Source organism: Sminthopsis crassicaudata, chromosome 3 (assembly GCF_048593235.1).
Source record: "Sminthopsis crassicaudata isolate SCR6 chromosome 3, ASM4859323v1, whole genome shotgun sequence".
NCBI lineage: Eukaryota > Metazoa > Chordata > Mammalia > Dasyuromorphia > Dasyuridae > Sminthopsis > Sminthopsis crassicaudata.
The window spans coordinates 293,077,206-293,098,717 of NC_133619.1; the positions used below are offsets into that span (position 1 = coordinate 293,077,206).

Sequence of the window (21,512 nt, forward strand, 5' to 3'; positions counted from 1 at the left end):
ACCAATTCTTATTTATGTCTATTAATTTAGTAGTTTTCTTACTTTCAATTTTTAATGTCTTATTTTCAAAATTTAAAAATTTGTATTAAATTGTTTTTTAAAATTTGTTCTTTTTCTAGCTTTTTTTTTTAACTTTCAAGCCCAATTCATTGATCTTCTCTTTCTCTATTTTATGTAAGTAAGCATCTAGAGATATAAAACTTTTCCTAAGAACTGTTTTGGCTGCATCCCACAAATTTTGATATTTTGTCTCATTATTGTCATTCTCTTGGATGAAATTATCAATTTGAAAGTATTATCCCAATAATATTGTGGCACAGAAAATAAAACCCAGGTCCAGAGTGAGGAAGCCCTTTATCCAAATTCAGCCTCAGATATGTATTAGTTATGCTACCCTGACCAAGTCACTTAGCTTCTATATGGATAATAATAGCATCTACTTCCCAGAATAGTTATCACATAACCAAATAAAGAATCAAATGAGATAATAATTGTAAACCTCTTAGGGCAATGTCTAGTATGTAGTAAGCATTATACAAAAGTATGTGCTTTTTTAAAAAAGCTACTTAATACAAGAAGAAACTGAGGCATTTAGGAAAGTTCAGTGACTTGCCCAGCCTCAGATGATTAAATATTAAAAATTATAAATAAAAATATAAAAATATAAATTAGTATCATTAATTTAGAGCTATAAGAAACCTTAGCAGTCAACTAATCTAGGTTAATATATCTAGCAGATAAGAAGACTGAGACCTTGAGAGGTTACTAGTTTTCCAGAGTCATAGAGGTAGTATGTGGCAGAGTACTTTAACTTGGGTCTTTTCACTCCACATTCACTGTTCTTCATTCTCAGAACTTGAAGCTGGGTCCTGGGGTTGCAAATCATATACTTTTTTTCCCATTATGTCAAGGTGCATCAGAAAAATATCAATATTTTGGAAATCGATGATTTTATCAACCTGGATGTTTCTGCCAAAGAAAACAGTATCATGAGTTAATGTGAATAGAAAAATGCCATCACTTGGTAGCCTCCCTTTTTATAATGAATCTCTGGTCTCAGCTGAATTAGTCTATAGGTGAAAGCCAACCCTTCCATTCTTGAGTCTGTACTCAAGGTGTTTCCAGCTTAATAGCACTTGCTGGAGCTGATGCTGTAAATAGGCATTAATATAACTTGAGAAAACTGTAACTACAATTTTCTCAACATATTGAACAGAAGAGCAATATGATATGTAGAAGGGGTAAAGGCAAGGATTGAAAGGTTATGGTTGAGACAGAGAGAGAGACAAACAGAGACAGAAAGACAGAGAGACTGAGACAGAGATGGAGAAGAATCCGAAACCCCAAATCAAGGACCAGTCAAGTTTTCAGGCCGATGGCCTTGTGTTTTTGTGATGCTGACTCCAGGAGTAGCAAAAGCATGCCATTCCATTCCTCCATGCCTACTTTAATGCTTGCTGACTTCACTGAAAATCCATCCTATGAAATCATATCTTAGTATTCACAGCTGAGGGATGTTTGCTTCAAAATTATGGGCCAGATTCATTTCCCCCTAGTCTCTACAGCTTGCATGGTATCTTAGCTGAATGTTAAATGGTAGTATTAGCTGAAACGGCATTTAGCAGTTCAACACATGGCTGAGTAAAGCCGAGGGGAGAATTCGATGATAACATTTCAAGGAGAAATTGCCAATGGACAAAAATAGCAAGGAGGCAAGGGAGCACAGTGTTTAGCAGTAGAATTTTAAAAAGAAATGTGATGCTGTTGTGTTCTTTTCAGGATGCATCCTCCTTTGAGGGCTCGCTAAAAGAAGCTACTCTTTACTGCTAATCAGAGCTATAAGCAATGAGGTACTTACTTGGCCTCTAGAAGCAAAGGCACTTACCAGGGGACAAATGGAAGCTTGCTAACTTTTTTTATTATGCTCTTGCCATTTTATTTACCCAGACTTTATAAGACAAATGCTATTAAATGCCAGAATACAGGATTATACCCATGCTACTTCTGTAGTTATAATGTCCACAACCACAAGAGATACCACAAAACACAAAAATACCTATACCTTGGATGGAATTTTAAGAATGAGCCTCAAATAATAATTCTAATGAAGATTCTAATCACTGGAGATATTCCCTTAAAACTCAGCCACTAGTGATGATTAGCCACATTAGGTGAAATAGGAGGGAATCATGCAACAAAGAACACCAGATGTTATAGGAACAGCCAGGTTTTTCTAGTGGTATTGCTTCAGAGAATTCTATTAAAAATCAGGAAAAGTTAAAATGAAGAAAAGAGGCTGTCACAAACTGAAGCTTATTTCAAACAATACAAATTTAATTCTTTAGGGTCCTTGTTCTCTGCAAGGTAAGAAGGCACAAAACTACAATCTTCCATTGCCCAGAGCCAGCTGCAAACTGAGTAATCAAAGTAGGTAAGAGTCATTGCTTTTTCTACCCTGTGTCCCAAAATCTTCCTTTGTGACTGATAATAGCATAACACTTTCCCATTTCAAATTCTCTGAGCCAGGGAGTGAGTGAGGAATTTCTCATCACAAAAGGGCAGGCAAAAAAGAATGATATAAAATGTGAGATGATTGGGAATAGAAGAGTGAAATTATTTGTATTTTATTTTAATTTAATGCATAGTAGAACTTCAGAGATCTTTATTTTCCCTATCTTAATCACTTGAGCACAGAGTAAGAGAGCAGAAAATGAATTATGTCAATAGGAAATGTAGAACCAAGATAATTGTATCAAATACTATTTTAAATATTTTCATCCTCTAGATTAGAACTTGGGAAGCAGTAGTACACAAAAGGGGAAAATGCCATGTAAGGAGAGTGGGAAGGAGGATATCTGGCTACATTAAGATGTTCTTGTAGGTTGACTTGGAAACATAATCTAAGATACTTCAAATCTCTTGATTAGATTTTAATCATACAATTGTCTCTCTGTGTTTAAAGGGAATAAAGCAAGGTAAACCAAACCAAACAAAAAAAAAATTATAGGGATACAAACAAAAAAACAATTTCACATGTATATCAGAGAGAAGTAGCTGGACAGAAGTAATAAAATAAATATAAATTCATCTCAAAAAGATTTGGGAGATATAGTAAACAAAATGCTTACAATCAGTTATTAAACAATGTATATAAGTACTGTACTCTGGGTATACAAAGCTTAAAAAAAATAGTCCCTTACCTCAATGGAAAGAAAGGGGTATCTAATGTCAGAGCAATGGTGAAAGCTGTAGTACAGCCTGGTGAGTAATGAAGAGATTGCTGGTCTGAGCACTCCTTAAATGAAGTTTCTATAGAAAGCCATCTAGTTAAAGGAGGAGACACAAGGATAGAGGGTATTTCAGATGTATGAATGAATACCAAATGTGAAGTGATCTTCCAAGATGAAGAAGTTTCTGCAGTCTTGGTGAAGAATTCCAGATTAGTCCAGTGAGAAATGAAGGCAGCTATATGAATAACCTAAAAAAGACGAGTGTCATCTTAGAATGCATTATACTTCAACCATTAGTATCCCTCAGGATTCCATACTGGACCCTCTTCTTTTTCCCTTTATTTTACTTCACTTGGTCAGCTCCCATTGATTTAATTACTACCTAGGCTGATTTTCTCAGAGCTATCTATTCTGCCCCACCCTCTCTGCTGACATCCAATCTCATATTTCCAACTTCTATTCAGATAGTTCAAACTGGATGTCCACTAAATATCTTTAAAATTACTAAAATAGAACTCATTATCTTTTCTCCAATTGCTCCCCCATTCCATTTTCCCTATTGCTGTAGAAAGCAACACGATCCTCCTATTCCTCAGATTCACAATCTAGGAGCCATCCCTGACCCCTCACTATCTCTTCCCACTTCCCCATATCTAATCAGTTGATAGCATCTGTCACCTTACTCCAATAAACCCCCTTCTCACCTCTGATACTGCCACGGCCCTAAAGCTAGCACTCACCCCTTCATTCCTGGATTAATGCAATAGCCTGCTGGTAAATCTGCCTGTCTCAAGTCTCCCCCTTCTAAATCATCCTCACTTTGCCTCCAAAGCAATTTTCCTAAAATACAGGTCTGACTATGTCACACGCTGCCCTCTCTCCTCAATAAACTCCAGTGGCTCCCTATCAATTCCAAGATCAAATATAAAATGTTCTCCTCAAACTTCTTTATAATCTAGCTTACTCCTATCTTTCCAGTTTTTTCCTTATTCCTGCCAGGTACTTTTTGATACACAAACAATATACTACATGTCTCAGCTCCAGGTATTTTCTTTGCCTATCTACCATGTCTGGACCACTCTCACTTCTCAATTCACCTATTAAATTTTCTGGCTTCTATTAAATCTCAATTAGGATACTCCATTTTCTAAAGAAAATTTTTACTCTGTTAATTATTTCCTATTTAGCTCTTGCAATAGTTAATTTGCATATATTTGTTTGCTTGTTATCTCCCCCATTAAAGCATAAACTCCTTGAGAGCAAGGGCCCCCTGTCTTTTGCCCCTTTTTATATTGCCAGTGCTTTTATGTGCCAGTGTCTGGCACAAAATGTTGATTAAGAAAGAAATCGTTTCTTAAATGAGATGCCTATGATAGGATCATAAATCTAGAGTTAGTTCTTGAGATGGTTGAGTATAGCTGTGAAATGAATCATGCATTTTAAGAAATGGCCAGTCGGTTTGTTTTACTTAATTAAGTTTAATTTAAACCAAGTCTGGTTTCATGAGGGCCTCCTGTAAAAATTTGGATTCACAGGGAAGTGATAGCAATGGGTGTTTTTAAGCATCAATAAAATATTTCTTAAAGAACAATGACCCAAAAGTTACTAAACTGTGCATACTCTTTAACCCAGAGATACTACTACTAGACCAATATCCTCAAATAATAGCTAATGTCATAACTATTATTTATACAGTGCTTTGTTAGTTAATACTTTAAATATGTAATTTGTTCCTCACAGTAATCCTATATTAATCAAAACTAGTATTATCTTTATTTTACAGATGAGAAAAACTGAGGCTGAAAAAAGGTCATTAAATGAACAGAGAGAAAAGAAAATCAGTGGGAAACACAATTTGATCAGTCAATAAAATTTTATTAAGCACCTATTATATGCTAGATGGTGTGCTGTGAATTGGGAATACACACACACACACACACACACACACACACACACACACACACACACGACAGTCCATGCTTCCCCATAAAGGAGCTCATTGTCTAATAAAGGAGACAACAAGCAAACACATATGTGCAAGCAAGCTATAAATAGGAATAGAGCCAAATAAGACATAATTATAAAAGAAAGGTGCTAAATTGAAGGGCTAAGAAGGGTTTTCTGTAAAAGATGGGATTTTAGTTGGGACTCAAAGAAAGTAAAGGAAGTTAGTAAGTAGATAAGGGAGGAAGGGGGAAGAAGAAAAGGAAAAGGGAGAGAGAGGGGGAGGGAGGAAGGGAAGGAGAGACTTTTAGCCTTATTATATCTGCACCCCAGTGCAGATTGATAATACATTATGCAGGCCTCTTTTCTGGTTATTTGTACAAGGCAATGCTCATCTTGACTTGTATCTGATTAGTTTACAATTTTTAAAAACATGTTTAAACTATCAGAGGTAGTCAAAAGTAGAATAAATAGGTTACCAAAAGAAGTAATAGGTTCCCCTTTACCATAACTCTTCAAGCAAAAACTAGATGACTACTTGTTAGGGATATTGGAAATCTATTGGTTCCATTAGCAACACTCATCTTCCTGAGTTCAGATTTGACCTCAGACACTTGCTAGCTGTAAGTCATTTAACCATTTTGCCTCAGTTGCCACATTTGTAAAATGAGCTGGTGAAGAAAATGGCAAACCACTCTAGTATCTTTGCCAAGAAAACCTACAAATAGGAGCATGGAGAATCAGACATGATTAAAACAATTGAACAATTCTCATTTAACTAAGGATTGAACTATGTGATCTTTGAGGTCTTTTTCATCTCTGAGATTTTGTGATTCAATTGAGGAGATCACCAACATCCGAGTTATCCAAATTCTTATTTTCTTCCCTCAACCACTGAATAAATCAGGATAACTTTGGCAAGTCTAGTCAATTATATCTTCAAAATAATCTTTCACATCTGTTGTTTTTCCTTTATTGGGAAAAGCTGATATAACAATCTCTTAGCTGATTTTTCTTCCTTCATTTTCTCTCCTCTCCAATCTAATACTCTGCATCCATTCATATATGCACATATAGTGTAATGCCATTCCATATCTTCCCATATATCTTTCAAAAGTGGTCTACTCAACAAAGTGGAGGCCCTCCTCTCACTCTCCTGACATTGTATGAATAGCAATGAAACATGTCAATCATTCGTCCATTATCCTTCTCTCTTACTGTGATCATCCCATTATCTTTTCCAGGCATATATTTATTTTACACTTTTTATTATCTATATAATTCTTAGTTTATAAAGTCTCTCCATTACCTCTGGCTGATCCTCAATACCAATTCTTTAGAGCTTACAGTATACCATGACTCAAGGCTATAAAATACCAATGAAGAATATCAATTTTTAAATGAATCTTTATTTCAGGGAGAAGCCTTAAGCCATTAAAAGAATTGCATGACATCCAACCCATTCTCTTCTTATATAGTTCTACACTCACCTCATATTCCAAATAATTATATAAGACATAGGTTCTCAAGATTGAGGTTTATGAGTTGCTCATAAAGTTTCTGTAGTACTGACAACAGATATTCCTTATCCACTAAATATTCTCTATATGGAGAATGTAATCAAACTCTTAAGCAAACATATTAAATATGTGTAATATTACATAAATATTAAGCATATTATAATATATTATAAAGATATAATTTATTAATTTCTACAATGTTCCAACATTAAGAACAGCGATGTCATCTAAAGACAGAAGTATCCAGAGGATCTCACCTTCCATAGGGACTTCCTTTTTGATTTGGACTCAATGTCAAACTTCCTGTATAATGAAAGGAAATATCCTTAGTATTTAGTACCCTGCTTTATGGTTTGATTGATACAAATAATAACAAAGTAATTAACAAAATCTGCTGTTTCATCCTTCAGGGAATCTTGTATTAATTTAACATATTACTAGAAAATACTACATTGGAGAAGAAACCTTAAGACAATGCTTTACCCTATTTAATCAAATGTTTTTTAAAATCACAACCAAAAAAAAGAAATCATCATAGTGGGAACTTTATTTACTATATTGCATCTTTCAGTAAGTTATATGATTCTAAAGTTGAGATAGACTATGGTTCTTTTTTAAAATTATTGTTTTATTTTTATTTTCAGTTACAAATTTTGTCCCTATTCATTCAGATTGTATGATATACACATATATTTTTCATATTCTGAAAAGAGGGAAGTAATGCTTCAATCGGTACTCTGAATCTATCAGTTCTCTCTCCGCATGTGGATAGCATTTTTTAATCATAAGTCTTTTTTGTTTGTTTGTTTTTGTTTTTGCTTAGGCAATTGAGGTTAAGTGACTTGCCCAGGAACACACAGCTAGGATGTGATAAGTGTCTGAGACCAGATTTGAACTCAGGGCCTCCTGACTTCAGGGCTGATGCTCTATCCACTGCACCACCTAGCTGTCCCTAATCATGAGTCATTTGTAGTTGTGGTAGATCATTTTATTGATTAGCTACCAAGTCTTTCATAGTTAATCATCATAACAATATTATTGTACAATAATACATGTACATTTTTCTCTTGGTTTTGTTCATTTCACTTTGCATCAATTTGTATAATTCCTACCAGGCTGGGTTTTTTTGTAAAACATACCCTTTATCATTTCTTATAGCATAATAATATTCCATTACATTCGTACATAATTTATTCAACTGTTCTTACTGACAACTTTCCCTTTCATTTCTAATTCTTTGCCATCACAAAAAGAGCTGCTACGAATATTTTATATTTATGGATTCTTTTCCTTTTTCCTTGATTTTCTTGGGGAAAAAAAACAAGTAGCAGTATCACTGGGTCAGATATGCAAAGTTTTATAGCCCTTTTGGCATACTTCTAAATTGGTCTCAATTTAGTTGAATTAGTCTACAACTCCACCAGTTACAATGCACTGATGTACCTACTTCCCCAGATTCCCACCATCATTTGTCATTTTTCTTTTCTGTTATCTTAGTCAATTTCATTGGTATGAGGTAGTACATGAGAGTTCTTTTTATTTGCACTTTTTTATTAGTGTTTTAAAGCACTTTTTCATATGACTGAATAATTTGGATTTCTTCCTCTGAAAAATGTTTGTTCATGTTCTTTGACCATTATCAGCTTGAAAACATATACATTTGGCTCAGGTTTCTACATGGTTGAGAAATAAAACATACACCTAAGAAAATTTACTACAATAATTTTTTCTCGCCTTCCTAATTTTCTTCAAATTTTGGCTGTAATGGTTTTGTTTACATAAGAACTATTTTAAATGGAATGGCTATAGATCTTTTCAATAGCTTGTACTCTTCTAATACCTTCATCAAGATTATGGTTTATCCTTTTATCTCAGAGAGAACCCGACATCAAAGAGGTGATGCCATGATATGGAAGTGAGTTGGTTTCAAGTGAGGGAGGGCTGTGCAAAGTCATACATCTATAGTATTTCCACTTTCTCCTCCAGAGGCATCTGATTTCAGTGGCCAGATATAGATCAGGATAACTAGAGATAGTTTTTGCAAAAAGATCACCATGAAGATAATTGCAGCTTGTGCATCAACTTCAGTTGAAGAGGATGAAGAAATAGAAAAATTCTAGAAAGAACTCAACAAAATGCTCTAAATTAAATTAATATGTAATATGTAATTTAAAATTAAAGTTCATTGCAAAAGTGGATATAATGGAGAACAATGAAACAAATGATAGAAAATATAGTTCTGCATAGGATAGTTTACCTCTCAGATCTGGGGAGAAGGAAGGAATTTGGATCCAAAGAAGAACTAAAGATCATTATTGATCATAAAATAGATAATTTTGATTATATTAAATTAAAAGGTTTTTTGTGCAAACAAAACTAATGCAGACAAGATCAGAAGGGAAGCAATAAATTGGGAGATCATTCTTACATTTAAGGATTCTGATAAAGGCCTCATTTCTAAAATATATAGAGAACTGACTCAAATTTATAAGAGTTCTAACCATTCTTCAATTTATAAAGGATATAAACAGACAATTTTCAAATGAAGAAATTAAACCCATTTCTAATCATATGAAAAGATGCTCTACATCACTATTGATCAGAGAAATGCAAATTATGACAAAATGCAAATTAGATACCACTACACACCTGTCAGATGGGCTAAGATGACAGGAAAAGAAAAGGACAAATGTTAGAGAGTATGTGGGAGAACTGGGACATTGATACATTGTTGATGGAACTGTGAATTGATCCAGCCATTCTTGAGAGCAATTTAGAAATATGTTCAAAAAGTTATCAAATTGTGCATACCCTTTGACCCAACAATGTTACTACTGGGCTTATATTCCAAAAAGATCTTAAAGGAAGGAAAGGGACTCACATGTGCAAAAAATTGTTTGTGGCAGCTCTTCTTGTATTGGACAGAAACTGGAAATTGAGTGTATGCCCATCAATTGGAGAGTGGTTGAATAAATTGTGGTATATGAATGTTGTGGAATCTTATTGTTCTGTAAGAAATGACCAGCAGGATGATTTCAGAGACACCTAGAGACTTACACAAACTGATGCTGAGTGAAATGAGCAGAACCAGGAGATCACTGTACACAACAACATCAATATTATACAATGATCAATTTTGATGGACATGACTCTTTCCAACAATGAGATGACTGATTTTAGTTCCAATAATCTTGTGATGAAGAGAGCCATCTACACAGAGAGAGGACTATGTGAACTTAGTGTGGATTACAATATAACATTCTCACTCTTTTTGTTGTTGTTTGCTTGCATTTTGTTTTCTTACTCATTTACTTTCTTTTCTTGATCTGATTTCTCTTGTACAGCGAGAGAATTATATAAATCTGTTTATACTTATTGGATTTAACATATATTTTAACATGTATAACATATATTGGATTGCTTACCATCTAGGGGAGGAAATGGGAGGAGGAGGAGAAAATCTGAAACACAAGGCTATGCAGGGGTCATTGTTGCAAATTACCCATGTATATGTTTTGAAAATAAAAAGCTTTATAAATTTTTTTAAATATATGGTTCTGGTTTAAAGAACAAGAGACTACACAGAAGTCTCACAACTATACATCATGAATATGATCATCAGTATTTAGTAGTTTTCTTCCTTTCCTTCTTTATTCCCTTATTGCCTTCTTTCTTTGCTTCTCTCCTTCCTTTCCTACCTTTGCAAAAACTTATCATGATCATTGTACCATACAATGACCAATGACTCATAAAATTATATATCTTATTGCCTTTGGAAATACTATAAATAAATTCTGCCAACTCCTCTCATTTTCTTCTCCAGGTAAGATCCTGTGAGCCATCCTTTCATTTAACTGCAATTTCTTTTTATCTTCTGATTTCATTTATAGCAAGAATGTCAAAATTGATATGTTATCCTATTCATTTTCTTGAATAGGATGTATATTTGTCTGTCACTGCACAAGGATCTCACATTTAAGGTACCAAGGACTAAGTTAATGTTTACACAAGGCCTAAAAACTGTGATTCTAAGCATCTACAATCTCCTTTTCCTCCTGTTTGCCACCATCATTGCAGAAGCAAAAAAGAGGCTGCCCAGGACCAAAGGTCAGTTTGTATTTTCTTTTGCTTTATGGATTTCTGTAGACAAGTAATTCATTACCGAGTGTCCAGCCTATTGGTAATTCACTTCTGGAAGCCAGGGAAAACTAGTTTGATTAGTTTAACTTCAGTTTCCAGAATAGTTCATACACTAAGGCTTAATCTGCTGAGAATCTGGTGTGCCCCCATCTGCTTGCCTGCTGTGGTATAGTATATTTTATTTTATTATTCATATGTCCTGTAGCTTAGTTAGAAATAAGCTTCCTGATTTCTTGCTTCTCGTTCTTTAACAGACAAATCAAAGAATATCCTCAGTGTATTGGTCTAAATCATACCACTGCCTCCACCATACTGGTGACAATGTAATCAGCTCTTTGCCTAAGGTTTCTAAAGGTTTGGACCATGATTGATTCTGGTCCTTCAATGAAAATATACACCCTTCTGTACATATGAGTGTGCTGCCTGTATTTCTATAGAGCAACATTATATCACATATCTGTCTCATCATCTTTCTAAGCATTACAACAAAGCTTTGTTAACTATTTTGTGGTGGCGTAATAGTTACTAGAATCAATATTTTGCATTGATTTGCTCTATCAGAAAGGAGATATAATCTATTGCCTTTCCAACATGGTAAAATTTTCCAGAACTTGAGCTCTGATAGCATAACTTTCAAGAACTACGGACCACTTCCATGTTCTGATCAAGGACAGAAAAAGATTTTGTGAAAGAATGCATCTTTCACACATATGCCAAAATTTTTTTTCCTCTATCAAAGGATTATATCACTGCCCTTTCCCAAAATCCTCAATGGTTCCTCATTGCCTCTCAGATAAAATAGAAACCATTTAACCTAAAAGTCAAGGCCCTCCATAATTTGTCTGTAATCCACCTTTTCAGCCTGATTTCACGTTGTTTCCTTTTACAAATTCTACAATCCATCCAAACTGAAGTATTTGCTATTCCCTAAAGTCAACATTCCATCTCCATGCATTGACTCGTTAGTTCCTGACTTTACTTGTCATATATTTATCTTCTTTTGTTGACCAGAATGCTATGTAGACCTAACACAGCTTGAATTAACTCCCTTTCCCAAGATGATTGACCTGAAACCCAAGTGTAAGCTTCAGTAGTGAGATATACATAAAGATCACCTATCTCTTTGCCTAACACAATATCTTAGCATACCTTAAGTGCCTACTATGTGCCAGGCATTGTACTTAGTACTGAGGATTCACATATGAAAAAGATAATCTCTGCCCTCAAGAAACTAATAATCTGATGGGAAAAGACAGCACAAAAAAAGGAAAGTTAAAAGGGAGGTGGGAGTCAAAGAAGGTATCTGACTCAGGGACATGATGGAAGAAATCCAAGTAAGAGGGTGGGAAATAAAAAGATGGCTATGCAGGGTGTCCTCTTAAATAGAGGCTTGGAGAGGTGCTCATCACTCTGCACTCTAATAAAAGGGATAGAAGGTGCTTATAAGCACCAAGATTAATGCAGTCTTTCAGAATGACAAGGTTGCTGATGATGAAGTTTCCTGGGGCATGATGGAGAAATTCAAAGAGTGCAGTTAGGCAGGAAAACTAATAAATATTTATAGAACTTAAATCTCATTTAATATTGGGATTTAATATTATCTCATCCCTCTATTAGACTATTTGGTGCTTGAGAGCAAAAGCTCTGGCCAATCAAAAGCACCCATAGTGTTTAACACAATTCTTTGCATAGAAAAGGATCATTGTTGTAAACTGGAAGAGACATTAGAAATTTTGTAGACTAGAGTGTCAAGTGTCCAGCCCTAATGTAGCCCACTAGATTAAAATGTAATTGAAAATATTTAATAAAAATACAACAAAACATAGATGACATTACATTTACAAGTCAATATGCAGCTACAGGGATCCTTGTGTACAAATTATATATGAGTTTGACACTCTTCCCTCCCCCCCTCCTCCCCCCCCCCCCCCCCCCCCCCGTCTGGAATCAGCTCCTTCATTTTACAGATGGGAAAATTAAAGGTAAAAACAAATAAACAATGGGTCCAAGGTCAGAGAGATAGTCAATGGCAAAGACAGGATTTGAACCAGATATTCTGACACCAAATTCAGGGCTCTTTGCAAGGGCACTGAAATATTCTATGAATGAGTAAATCAAATTTTTAAAAAGCAATATCTTTCTTGAAGAAATATTAATTTCCATAAATTATATTTGTTTATATAATATTAATTTACAAAAGGTTTAAGAATTTCTTTTGGATTTATCTATAATGCATAAAGACAGAGATAACAGACACAAAATTTCTTCCCAATTGCTGATGTTTTACAAAATAATCTTCATTGAAAAGCATGAGCTTAAGGTGCAATCCAAAGGAAATCCAGACAGCTCATGTCTAGCATTTTAGAAAAAAATTCCCATGACTTGAAAAGACTCTGGATATTATGCAACTGAAGTACTCTCCTTAATATATTGTGAAAAAGGGGACTCCTAAATAGTTCTATTGTATTCTATCTCCAATAAAGAATTCTTATTTAAATATGTCCATTATGGAATTACCTATTATTCCTTTATTTCAGGTCCCAGAATCTTTGGAGAATATTTGCTATTTTCCCACCTGGTTTTGAAATGTGCAAACTTATTCCTTGTTTGATTCTGGTTTTTGAGACCAGCAAAGGAATAAAAAATATCAAGGCATCAAAATGAAAAGTTTAAAAAGAAAAAGATTGGTAAAGCATATAGAATTCAGAAAATCAGAAAAAACAAATTATATAAATTGTAGGAAATATAACCTGAAAAGCAAGTCTTGGACTACTATTATAAAATAAAAGTAACCAAGATATACATCCACTGGAGACATTATTAACCATATGATTCATTCTTGATTGGTGATGATTCACTGTATTAGGCAAACTTTGGAGGGATTATCATATAAGGAGATTGTAGGAAGAAAACAGAAAACCACTTTAAAGTCTAGAACTGAAATGAAAAGAATAGAAAAACTGGAGGAGTAAAAGCCCCTTACTTCTACCTCCACTAATTCAGTATTAAAGCTCCTCCCTCGATAATCCAATCAACATCACTAAATATTGGAACTGGAACTCTGGCTGTGCTAGGTGGAGGAGAGGGAGAATGTAAACAGATTGAGGGCAGGAATTATTCCATTTTTATCTTTGTAATTCAATTACCTGACTTGAAGAAGATGCTTAATAAATGCTTGATGACTCAAATTCAATTTAGGAGCCTTTATGTACAATAATCATTATTAGACAATCTTCCCATTGAATTTTTTTGCTATTTTGAAAATGAGAAAGGTAGCTAGAAGAGGTAATAGAATACAAAGAAGATCTGGCTGAAAGCCCAAATCCAAGAGTTTGTAGATACTGATTATTAATTAACTCACGCTCAGGCTATGAACAGGATTCAAAACCTCCAACTACTGAAAACTATAAAGTAGACTCCCCACTAGGAAACCACCCTCAGAGTGTGTGAAATCAGAATACAGAATAATTAACAGGAATAGAATAGAGAACAAGAGATAATGAATAGTAGTAGGAGCTTGTTATGAGAAAATGATCAGAAAATGACAAGAAATAACATAATTGAGTTGAAGATGAAAATAAAGCGAAACTACATCTCAACAGAAATGGTTTGTGGATCAACTTTATGGTAAATCCTCATAACTTTCTAGGCAACTCTAAGTAGGGCTTTGTCCCACGAAAGAAATGACTTTGAGAACATAGTTAAGATTGCCTATATGCTGAAGTCTAGAGTCCTCCTAATTAAATAATTTTAGTATCTTTCCCCCAGTGACCCCAATACAATCTCTGCCCACCAAGATCTCATAAAGCTCTGCCTTCCTAATAGTTTAGAGACAAAATAAGCATAATCACCCATACCCTTTGATGAGCAGGAAACTATCAATTACAACCCTTTTAGTATGACAGACTACATGATTTACTTTCTACCCAAACTGTGCCCTCCAAGTCTCACATTCCTAGAAAGATCTGAAAAAAGACAAATGTTGCCATTTTCAAAAAAGGGAAGATAGTGGAGTCTGCTAACTATGGACCAGTGAATTTGACTTCTATTCCTGAAAAAAAAATTCTATATTATTAAGGAGATGGTTTGTGAATACTAAGAAAGGGAATGAGACATCATGAAAAGCCAGTGTGATTTAATCAAGAACAGGTCATGTCTGACTAATATCATTTCAGAGTAACTACACTGGTAGATCAGGATAGATAGTATATACATGAATTTCAACAAAGTTATTTAACAAAAGTTTCTTTTGTTATATTTGTGGATGGAATGGAAAGATGTAGAAGAGATGACATTTAAATTAGAACTGATTCAATGGCTAGAGTCAAAAAATAGCCATTAATTTGCCACCTTGGAGTGATATCTCAAGTCAAATATCCCACAAGAATTTGTCCATTATTCTGGGCAATTTCAACATTTTGAATGTGAAAATTCAAACTCTAGAATAAAACCGAAGCTGGCCTGCTTGTCAAATTTGCAGGTGACATGAATATTAAAGGAATAGCTAACACAGTGTATGAAGAATGTGGACCCAAAAAAAAAATCTCCATTGAGTAGAAGATTGATACAAATAAATAAGAAAATTAATAATTATAAAGTTATAAACTTGTTTTCAAAAAACCACATTCACAAAAACAAGATAAAGGAAGCCTTGCTGAATAATCTCACTGAAAATAAATTAAAGAGCATAGTAGATATAATTTGCATCAACAGAATAAAATAGCAAACCAAAAAAAATATATAATAATATTCCAGAAAGAGTAGCCAAAATGAATGGTATAGCTCTTCTACTATATTCTTCTTTATCAATAACATTTGGAGTATTCTGTTCAATTCTGAAAACCACATTTTAGGAAAAACAAACTATGGTCTTTCCAATAAAAAAAAAAAAAAGATGGGAATCATGATGATGAAATGACTAAATAATGTGTTGTACAAAAATAATGAAAGGAAATGAGAATTTTTAACCTGAAGGTGATATTTTCGAGAAAGGAACAATAGCTGTCTTCAAGCATTTGAAAGTATATGGAAAAGGGATTAGTAGCCCAGAGAGCTACTGCTGTTGCTGTTATTGTTGTTGTTTGTCCTTCTTTCTCAAAGAAGATCATGACATCAGGGAGGTGATACCATGACATATAAGTGAATTGGATTTAAGTGAGGGAGGGCTAAGGAAGGTCACCTGCCTCACTTTCCCCTCCAGTGTCACCTGGGTACAGTGGCCAGGTATAGATCAGGATGAGTGGAGATGGCCCTGGATGCAGTGGGCCCATTCTACTCCTAGAGAGTAGAATATAAAAGTAACAGGTGTAAGTTTCAGAGAAGCAAATTTTGGCTTAAAGAAGACCTTGCTAAAAATTAGAACCACTCTTGGTGTGTAGTCCCTAGAGGTGACAAGTTACCTTGACCAGGAATCTTTTAATAAATTCTAAGATGCTATAGATGAAATTTTAGGTAAGATAAAGGTTTCACTATATGGCTTCTGAAGTCCCTTCCAACTATAATTAGATTCTTGACTCTATAATTCCCACCAGAATCAATCTTCCATTCAACCATTTCAAGACATAAATTGTTTGGAGAGAAATTGATAGCCTGATAGTAAAAGCTGGCATGTTGCTTAATTTCATGCAGTCCTCAGAAAGAACTTGTTTGTTCTGGCTTTAAATATATAAACATATCCATTTTTAAGACATATAGAAATAATACATTTAATCTGCTTCAATGACATTTTATATAAAAGATACTAAAGTATTTCAATACATTAGTGATAAAACATATAATTGCCAAATATTTGCAATTTTTTTTTTTTTTATCTTAGGCCTTGTTTCTCTACTATCGCTTTTTCTTTGTGTTTGATTCATGACCGATGTTCCCTCGTGATTCATGTTCTAATTTCCAAACTCTGAAATCCTGGTCTGCTCTAACCAGATGTAAAAAAGGAAAAAAATTACAACTTTTTTTCTATGAAGGATAAATGACTTACAGGAAAAATAAAAATTAGAAAGAACATAGAATCATAGAAGAGTCATCTAATCCACAGCCTGACTAATGGATGAATCACATTGATAACATCTCTGAGAAGTGGTCATCCAGCTTCTTTTTGAACACCTCCATCAATAGTGAACTCATTATTTTCCAAGGCAGTCCATAAACTTAAAAAACTTAAAATCTTAAAAATAAAAAAACTGATGGTTGTTAAATTCTTTCTTATTTCCAATCAAAATGTGTAGCTTTCATTAGACCTAATTTTGCCCTTTAGAACCAAGGAAATTGTCTAATCCCTCTTCCAAATGACAATCTTTCAAATATCAAAGACTATTTTTATTCTCTGTCTACTAAGACTTCCCTGGCTTTCCCAAAATATCCTTACTTAATTCAAATATTCATCACATGGTTTCAGTCTTCATTATCCAGTTTACCAATGACCCATCAACAAGTGGGGCATCCAGATGTGATTTAACAAAAACAGAGTTAATTGAAACTATTACCTTCCTGATTCTATCATAATTTCTTACTAACATAACTTAGGGTTATTGTTTGGTTTTGGTTTTTTTTGTTTTTGTTTTTGGCAACAATATCACACCCAATTTTCCATCTACCAAAATCCCCAAGTCTTTTTCACATGAACTGCTAGTTTTCCATACCTTCTCCATCCTGAACTTATACAGTAAGTTCTTTATTGTTTTTAAAATACAAGACTTACTTTCATCATGATTATTTTTCACCATAAAAGCTCCAGCTATCCAAGATCCCTTGGGTCCCTTTTCTTTTACCCAAAATATTTACTGTCCCTCCCACTTGTGTCATCTGGGAATTTGACAAGTGCCTTGAGCCAAGTCACTAGAAAAATGCTGAACAGAACTTGAAGAGATCCGGCCCACTACCAAGCATTGATAGAAAAGAAGTTAAAAACAAATACTGCACAAGGAAATTATCTAATGGATTTCGAATTAGTCCCTTGTTTTAACGTTTCTTTGCTTCTCCTGCTACTGATTTCTCAATAATCATTGATATCAAAGATTTTCTTTGGATTTCACTAGATCTCTATTGTTCAATCAGTGAGTTAATCTGACTCTTCATGACCCCATGGATTATATTATCCAAAGGTTTTTTCATTCTTCTGAAGCCATGATTAATCATTGCATTGAAAAGAGTTTTGAAGTTTTCCAATGCTGCTTTTAACTTCATGTTTTACTGTCATTGTGTAAATTGGGTTTTGGGGGGTCTTCTGTTGCTCTGTATTCAGTCACATAAATCTTTTCCTAAATTTTTGAAAATTTTCATGTTTCACTGCAATAATATTCTACTATAATCAATTCAGTAATTCCCTATTTAATGGATATCCACTTTATGACCAATTTTTTGTTATGATTAAAAAGTGTTATTATTATTTTTATATCATGGGACCTTATTCTCCCCTTTAAGCATTCTCCAAGATACTAGATTATATATAAAACGCCCAGTTGGCTATTTTACACATCTGAACCTTTAGCCTGGATTTCAGCCTTTTCATGCATTTTGTAAACATCCTCACTCTCTATGCATTGAACCTAATTACACTGTAACTATGGGCATCTAATACAGGGCAGCAACAATCAACAAACTTAAAAGCAAACATTTGATTTCCTAACTAAATGACAGACAGAAGTCAGGATCTAGGAAGGAAGGAACTGACAGTGATAATTCAGTCTTTGCAGCCACCCTTTTACACATGGGAAAGTTGTACTATCAACAGTGTCATCTTCTAATAGAAAGGACAACTATATATAATGCATAATTGCCAGTCTAAATGACTTGTTATTTTGACTGCCTATCCTAAAATGTCTATAATTGCTTCCGATGAGAGTGTGGATAAATGAAAAGTCAGCACAGACAATCACTGGAAGAGACATAGCTTTGCTTTGGAAAACCTAGCAGAAATTATTTTATTATATGCCAATTTCCACCAATGCCTGATTGCCATCAGAAAGTCTTTATAATGCATTGCATGTTATTCCTTCCAACTGTGTCTCATTTAAAGAGCAGGTATTCCTTTCATATATAGGTAGGTATATGAAAGGCAAGGCAGTCTATTTTCAAGGGCAATGTGCTGAAGCCAGCTGAGCTTGATAAATGAGTTTTTATAGATTTTTTTAAGCTCATGCCAAATTCTGACCCTTTCTATAAAACAAACAAGAGTAAGCTAGCAGCCACCTCCTCACCTGGAATTATTGCCCCCCCCTCTTCAAATGAGTCTTTTCTTTAGTGTGCTTGTTTGCCAAGGTTTTAAAATAACAAATCACTTCTTTATAACAAAATTGTCACCCTGGAATAATAGGCTTAGGCGGGATTTCTGATAGAGCAATAGCTCCTCTAAATGACAGCAACAGCTTGCAGCAAGACTTGGAGGCACATTTTTTTCTCAGGCTTCTCATTAGACAGAAAAGCATTGCAGAAAGAAATAAAGTCATTTCCTAATTCACTGGGATCCAGCAGTCAAGCCACATTTTGGTACCTAATGACACAGAATGTGGGAGAAGTAGCTAAGACAAAGATAACTCATTTCTTAAGAGTTCAGTGTACTGCCTTTTAAAGTGACTGGTGTAGCCACTAGCACATAGTACATGGTGGGAGAGAAGGAGGTAGTGACTCAGAATTGAAACAATATTTTCATTGCCTCTTCATACTTGAAGGAAAGTCCCTGAAAACTGGTTTAAACTTTCTGTCTGAATGATTATAAAGGGCTACATTCCTTTGGAAAATGCTCATAATAGATTTGGCCATTTTCTGAAAGTTTTAAAAGTCCAATACTCCAATGGATTTGTAATCTTAATACTATGAATATTCCTTTTTTTGATGAACATAATAACCCAATGATGATTTCCCATCCGTTGAAACTATCATCTGTAAATCTGCCACAGAGGCTCCATCTAACATGCTAGGGGCTTTTCTCTCCATCCCTTGACATTGTGCAGATACCACTATGGTATGTGGACTATGCAGTGGTAATCCCTCAATCTCTTTTATCTAGTCATATATTTCTCTAATGTCATTCTTCATACTCTTTCTACATAATTCCTTATTAATAACATGCTACAGCATGCTCACACATACCCTGTACCTCCCGATCATCCTCTGAGTGATCCCATTTCAATTTTCCAATAATCATAGTATTCCACAGCTCAAAGCTACCATATCACCAGAAGAATATTGGTGTTAAAATAAATTAGCCTTTGTTCAGTGTAGGATCATTAAAAGAACTATATAATTTCCCAAAGACAATCCAACCCACCCTCCTCCTCCTCCTTAAAATGTCAAATGACTAAAGTCAACTTGCTTACAGGTTTTATGGTGATGATGTTATCCAGAAAATTCAAGTTCAAATAAAGAAGTATACAAATGGTGGTTTTAGAATAATTATAGTAAATGTACAGCCAAAGTGTTATATTGGTACCCACAAAAATTTAAAAAGACCTAGAAGAAGACATATTGAATAAATTCCTTCTGTTGAGTTTATGGATGACCATGGGTAAAAATCATAGAAAATGAGAAGGTATGAATAAATTATATTCTTTATTGATATTTCATAAGACCATGAATCGTTTGAAATACTAAAGCATTACAGAGAAGATGGAAGTCCAAAATCTAATAGTTTTTTAAATGGTCTAAAAATAAATATGAGTAAATGGATACAAAGATCAACTTGTCATTTGGTAAATATTCTGAAGTTATATGGGCCATTAAAAACCATTCCTCACTCACCATTCTCCACCCCCTGCATTTCTTGGTGAACATTAAAATAAAGCATTTTAGAGTCTTGGAGAATAACCCAGTGTACTAATTTGCCTAAGAAGATAAAACCAGTCAGAAGAAGGACTTGAACACAAGTCTTCATGATTCCTAGTCTAGTCTTCTACATCACATTATTATTTATTTAAAAGTGTTAAATTGTTTTTTCCTTTGTATTTTTCTGTGATTCATAATATTCTATTAACCTATTCTCTAAGATGATTTCTAACATCACTTTCTCTTGGCTATACCAAATAGTCTCTGTTCTCTTTCCTTCTTTAAATTTTAATAACATTTGTGATTTACTTTCTCACTGGCAAAAACATTCTTCCTGGGCTACAATTTCTTATATTTCTAATTTCCTAAAATGTAGGGAGTTTTCATATTTGAAAACCTAGCATCTAGCTTAACATGAGCTTAAGAAATATTCTAATTTTTTCTAATATTCAATCATCATTCATTTCCTACTAAGATGAAATTCATTTGAAATAACTACAAAAATGAATAAAATAACTGGGCCAAAAGATATATACAACATTTATACAAATATAAGTATAAAATATGCAACAATAATAAAGAAAGAAATAATTGAATACCTGTTCACTGATCAGAGCTGCACCATGCCACTATAATAAAAATGATTATGGTATCTAAATTAATTTTTTAGTGTGATACTAATCTAATTAATGAATGGTTATTTTATAAGATCTAGATAAAGTAAATTTAAATTATTTGAAAGAAGAAAAAGTTGAAAATTTCAAGGAAGATAATAAAGGAAAAGTACAAGAAGAAATTATGATGTTACCAAACTTTAAGTGGGGGACACCTTTATAATTCATTTTTCATCCAGTGATTATGAGAAGGGATTTTTATTTCCTCCAGATTAAAACACAGAAAATCATGAATGTTGCCA

The 21,512-nt window shown here is 34.0% G+C and overlaps 1 long non-coding RNA gene across 1 annotated transcript in view; it reads right to left on the bottom strand.

The window, feature by feature from the left end:
- Positions 1-800: 800 nt before the first annotated feature.
- LOC141559508 (uncharacterized) overlaps positions 801-21,512 on the bottom strand; it is a 45,220-nt gene continuing 24,508 nt past the window's right edge. Inside the window, exons 2-3 of the long non-coding RNA XR_012487450.1 lie at positions 3,201-3,478; positions 801-969 (exon numbers count right to left, since the gene is read on the bottom strand). This is a non-coding gene — a long non-coding RNA (uncharacterized LOC141559508). The remainder of the gene's footprint in view (positions 970-3,200; positions 3,479-21,512) is intronic.